The sequence below is a fragment of the Typopeltis vanoorti genome, chromosome 3 (genome assembly GCF_054136105.1).
Source record: "Typopeltis vanoorti isolate ZY-2024b chromosome 3, IOZ_Tvanoo_1.0, whole genome shotgun sequence".
NCBI lineage: Eukaryota > Metazoa > Arthropoda > Arachnida > Uropygi > Thelyphonidae > Typopeltis > Typopeltis vanoorti.
Genome location: NC_143551.1, coordinates 20836648 through 20842647, shown reverse-complemented (window position 1 = coordinate 20842647; position 6000 = coordinate 20836648). Strand labels below are relative to the sequence as shown.

General features: G+C 34.2%; 1 protein-coding gene across 1 annotated transcript in view; it reads left to right on the top strand.

The window, feature by feature from the left end:
- Nucleotides 1-2641: 2641 nt before the first annotated feature.
- LOC150107977 (rab11 family-interacting protein 4-like) overlaps nucleotides 2642-6000 on the top strand; it is a 186317-nt gene continuing 182958 nt past the window's right edge. The window contains exon 1 of the mRNA XM_090415498.1: nucleotides 2642-2875. The gene's annotated coding sequence lies outside the window, so the exon portion shown is untranslated. The remainder of the gene's footprint in view (nucleotides 2876-6000) is intronic.

Genomic DNA, 6000 nt, shown 5'->3' with positions numbered 1-6000 from the left:
TGCGTATCCCTAACTCTGAAATTCGGGGGTGGCGGTGTAATAGTATGGTCCTGTTTTTCCTTGTTTGGCTCGGACCTCTGTTTGTGGCGCCACGAATATTGAACTGCAAGCGTATCGAAACATTCTGGACAATGCAATGCTTCCTACATTATGAATATCATTTCTACGGATATGCCCATTTGTCTCTTTCAGCAAGAGTGCACTTTGTCATAAGGCTGCTGTTGCAACTGCGTTTGAGGACATGAGCGTCACCACACTTGACTGGCCTCCACAGAACCTGATATCATCCCTACTGAACATCTGCGGGATGAATTGGGGGTATCGAGTGAGGTCAAGGGATGTCCACCCCCACAACAGTCCAGGACCTCATTACATGCCTACAGAAGAATGGTCCAAAATTGCCATTGATCGCTATCGTGTGGAAAGTATGCTCCGTAGGATTGGTGCGAAAGGAGGTCTTCTTGTTATTAAAGTGGGTGCCAAGACTGTTTGTTCCTCACACTATGGTGTCCGTTGTTCCAAGCAGTGTAGATGACTAATAACAGTGGAAATAATGTGCACGCTTGTCTCACGCCTGATTTAATATCGAAGTATCTTCCTGTATTTACTTCAGTTTTAACTGCTGACTTACAACTGAAATGTAGACTACGTATATTGGTCGATATGATGTCTCATTTACACCAATAACTGCAGCATTTTGAATCAGCTTTTCTTTTGTCACCTTGTCATATGCCCTTTCCAGATCTACAAAACTTAAGTACCGATCTTTGACATATTCCCACGATTTCTGAACTATTTGGCTTAAAGCGAAAATGTGATCCTGACAACCTCGATTTGGCCTGAACCCAACTTGTTCTCCAAGCTTTCCTTCCACAATTTTTATCTTTGATTCGTTTTACAGTACTCTTTCTCCATTTCTAAGATTTTTAATAGCCTTCAGAATATTTTACTAACTTTCGTATACATATTTTCTATGTTCTTAGCAGAGTCTTCCCATGACTTTCGTTTAGCTAATTTTACACAGTGCTTCGCTTTCTTACATTTTCCTCTGTATTCTTTAAGAGCACAAGCTGACTTATTTATCAGAAACTTTCGACATGTTTTTCCTTGACTGCCTCTAACTTCCTGAATGCACCATGAAGTCCTGATTTAAAAAATGTTACCCCCAACATCAGCAGTACAAGACTGGCACGTTTTTGTTATTTATTATTTATTTTTAATAAAAAACCCAATTCATTCATGAAAGTTACTGTTTTGTTAAACATTTTGCTTTGCATTTTGACGAAAGTAAAAGATAATGTCCACAGAGAGTAATCACTATAAGGTGTATTAATGAAACATTAATTTAATAACGTTTACTTTTAAAAAAATTATTAATTTAAATATATTTATGATAATAATTATAAATTATAATTTATTCTTTATAGAAATTTACTTTCCTTGGAAAAATAAATATATACGTACACACATATACACGTATAGTTAAGAATTGCATATGTAATCAATGACGACCATCATTTTTTTTTTATTTCTTATACCATAGCCATAAAAACTAATATTATTTCAGATAATACATTCAAGAAATGTGAAGAATGTTTTGAAAAGAACCAGAGGAGTTTCTGTCCTTCAGCTTTGCTGATATTGCAAAATCTGTTCATGTTTACGCATTTTCTTTTCTAGGAAATGAAGGTAGCAGTCAACTCTCATTATACTAAAACTCAGTGTAGAACAGACTTCCTATTGACCAAATGACACAGTTTTGTGATACTATGCCTAACGTATTACAATGTCGCTGGTGTTGTGCTACGATATTAACGAAATACTGAAAACATAACATATTGAAAATTTCTTTCCAAAATGTCCCATATTTTTTACAAATGGAACATGCATTCTTTAAATTATTATTATTTTAAAGTATGAATTTATTACATATTAAATTCATTAACTATAATAGTGTTAATAAAATTATTGTCCGCGCGGTTAGCCTAGTGGCTTTGCGCTTCGCAACCATATTCCTCAGGCATAGCCAAGTTAGTCGGTCTTGGGGGCGGGCAGTAGGGTTTTTTTCTGCCAGTTTTCATCCCGCAACAGCAAACCAGCCCGGCGAATATACGCTTCTAGGAGCGTTAATAAAATTATTATTATCAACGGACTTGTAACATAAACGGAGGATTTTTTTTTACAAAAAAATAAAATAAATAAAAATAATAAATAACTACTGAATTAAACTAAACTTACAAAATGTGATAAAAATCGGTGTTTGTATTTGAAAGAAGGAGGATAAAACGAGCAAAATAAATAAATAATAAAATACTATTTTTTTTTTTTTATTTCTCCCCTGGCTATATTTCTGTAACAGTCTGTCTCTCCTTATGATGTATGCTACCTCTTACTATTTTTCTCTCTTCTTCTTCTTCTTCTCCTGCTTGAAGTAACTTCATGGTTTCTACCTCCTCCTCCCTAAGGGAAGGTAGGGTGGCACAAACCATACAGCTCACAGCGAGCGACAGGTCATATGGTGTACTCTTACTACCACGTGTTGGGGAAATCGAGGCAACCCAGCTGACGGCCGTACCAGGCACCGAATGACGTCACATAGTTTCTCTTTCTCGCTCTGTACAAGGGTGTGCAGGTGCGTTTATTCAACTGTTGGCACTCTCTGGTCAACAGTTTCAATCCGTCTTCTGTGTATGTGTGTGTGTCCTGCAAACTTCAGATGTGTAATACACATAGATGCAATTAACATACGAGAACAGCTTGTGCGACTTGGAAACACTACACGGAAAGTTGTCGAGATTTCTGTTGATATTTGACAACTCACTTTGACTGTAACACTCGGCGCACGACAGCAGCGAAACCTGTCAGAAGTTTCAATGTAAGTTAATTCATTTTATGTTATATATCATAATTCTTTTTTTTTTTTTTTCCTGGTGAACAAATATCGGTACTAATGCAGCTGACCTCGATTGAATGTGTTAACTACAATAATATTAATAATATATAAATACATTATTATAAAATTGTAATTAAAGAAGTTGCTTTCAAATAATCGTTTGCTTTAGAGAACGCATATAATCGTCGGGTTGTCTGTACTAGCAATTTGATAAATGTAATATTCTTTAATTAATAATAGGTAAGTATCTTAAAGTATAAGCACGCACTACATTATCGACAAAACTGGAATCAGAACAGAGAATGTTATAATGAGGCTGTAAAAAGCCCGTTTCTAATTTCTATATATATATAAAGCCCATATATATATCTATATATATATATATATATATATAAAGCCCATATATATATCTATATATATATATCTATAAAAAGCCCATTTCTAATTTCTCTCTCTCTCTCTCTCTCTCTATATATATATATATACATATATATATAAATATCTATATATATAAAAAGTCCACATATATCTATATCTATATCACAACAGAGATCAGAACAGCGAATGTTATAATGATGCTGTAAAAAGCCCATTTCTAACATTTCTAATTTCTTATCCTTATAGTCCTTATAAGGACTGGCTTAAAGGGGCGAAGCAAGAATGCTTTTCATATTCCCCGTTATCTGTAGAGGACAGTGTAGGGATAAGGTGTTATTGAACAATTAAAGCTCTGATCATGGCAGGAGGTTAACAACAATAGTCGAGCCTCAGTTAGAACTTCATTGGCTACAGCATTGCCATCCATTACCCTCCAAGAGTATTGGATTGAATGAATCAATCACCGCATCTCACGGTCGATTTCTATTTCGTGGAGTCAAATAAAGTAGATAATAAAAGTGAGCTATTAAAAGGTATCTAAATACTATATCATGTATACATTCAATATTTTAAAAATTCAAGTAAATCTTATTTTTATTAATTATGCAATTAATTATGATAAATTATTTATTAACTATAATTAATTTTTCTTAAATGCAATACTTTTTTTTTAATTTTTTTATAGGAATTATTTTTTTAATATAGGAAACCAAGCAAAGAGAGTAAACATGTTGTGGGTTAATACCGTGGGTGGGCTAATTGATAATGTTTCAAACTGTATGTAAGAATTGAATGTAAGAATAGGTATCTTAATGTTAAATCAAGTATAAGCACGCAATGCATTGTCCAGGAAACTGGTATCAAAATAGAAAATATTATAACGACTGTAGAAAAGCGGCTATAAAAAGTCCATTATAGCTGAAATGAAAGGTGATGTTTGATTTAAAGGGACTTTTCCGCGGTCTATTGTGGGAGGGAGACGTGAAACGATGTATTCTTATATTTTAGCTACTTAGGTAATTAATAAAAAAAATTTTAATCTGGAAACAGATAATGTAATATGCAAGACTGATGTGGTTGGGAGTGAGCCGAATACAAGTGTACGGACAAGTGGGAAATTAGTCAAAATCCAAGCATGAAACATTCAAACCCGTTTTAATTTATGAAGCTGAAAGTTAGGTTAGCAATAAAAATAATTCTGATATGAAAGTTCTGATGAAAAGTAGGAAAACGAACAGGTGACATTAATGCCCGAATCATATCAAACATAAAGATATTGAAAAGAAACTGGATGTTATCACTATTTAAGAATGTGCGTAGAGCTAATTATATCACATGTTATGAGTTTGATATTCAAAGGATGAGCAAAACTAAGTGTAAAATTCAACTATAAAATTATCATGACATAAAAATTTCACAGTAGTTGATAGACTTCGTATCCATTGTCATCCCCATTGAAGTAACGTCTCCTAGTGGAAGAGTGAAGTAATAATAAATGCAAGAGTAGTTACCACAACCTTAACTGTCAGGCAACAAACAGCTTACAGGTCTGGGTTTTGACACGCTAACCCATTTGACATCCTCCTCAGTCCTACTCCCGGATAACAATACATCAATTTTTTGTTGCTTTTGTCTTAGAATGTTTTGTACCATGAAAATATGCATTGCAATTTTAGAAATAGACGGAGTTGATATACCTAAGCCGGATTTTTCCTTTGTAACCGACAGCGTCGGTAAATGGTTTTGCAATCAGTGGATATTATTCAATTTTGGTTTCCTCTTTAAAAGGGGGGAAATAATTTAAATATTGGTAATCCGCCTGAAAAAGAGATGAATGATATACTAAGTTTTGACTACTTTCAATCATTCATTCATTCACTCTTTCTTTCTTTTATATCGAAGCTACAAGGAAAACTTTTTTTGGCAAATGATACTTTAAGTAATATATCTTCTCTGATTTCTTGGAAAGACGTGTATATTAGCAGAAAGACTCGCGCTCGTAAAACTTGATTGCATTACTTCCCAGAAATGCTGCCAAGTCACACCCAAAGTCATTTGTATGTGGAGTTTCACCTATCTAACCTTCAATAGCATAAGCATCTTAACTTAGTACAGGTTATGTCGCTATCATTTTACGTATTCTTTATTAGAATAAGATATTGGAAATTGGCATTTAATTTGGAGCAAGAAAAACAACAACAACATTGCAACTGAATCCATATGATCGGGGTAGGAGAGAATATTTCGAGGAGGGAAAAGTAGGGTGACATAAGTTCATGAAACCCTCATATCTTCCGGCGAAAGATTGAGGATTATTAGTACACAGTTAGCACCATTTGAAAGTGGAGCGATTTATAAGTGAGATGAGTGAAGGGATGGGTCTTCCTGGTACAGTTGAAGGTTGACAGCAAAAGAGACTGGATTAACCTGCTAAACTACTTATTTTCAATTGCCTTAGCAAGACCTGCTTGTGGAGTAACAAGATATCTCGCGCTTTCTCCCAGAAAATGAAAGGCATTCTTTCTTTTATGGTCCAGATCGAATCGGTGTGACCTAGAATCTTCTGTCTGACATAGAGAGAGAGAGATAAAACGCGTTAAAATTCTGGTATTTTTAAGCTGTGACAAAATATATGATTTAGGGATATTAATAAACCTTAATGTAAATATTATGATACCTATTTTCTGTAGGATTCGATCGTAACTAAAGAATACGCATTTTTTTCAAGC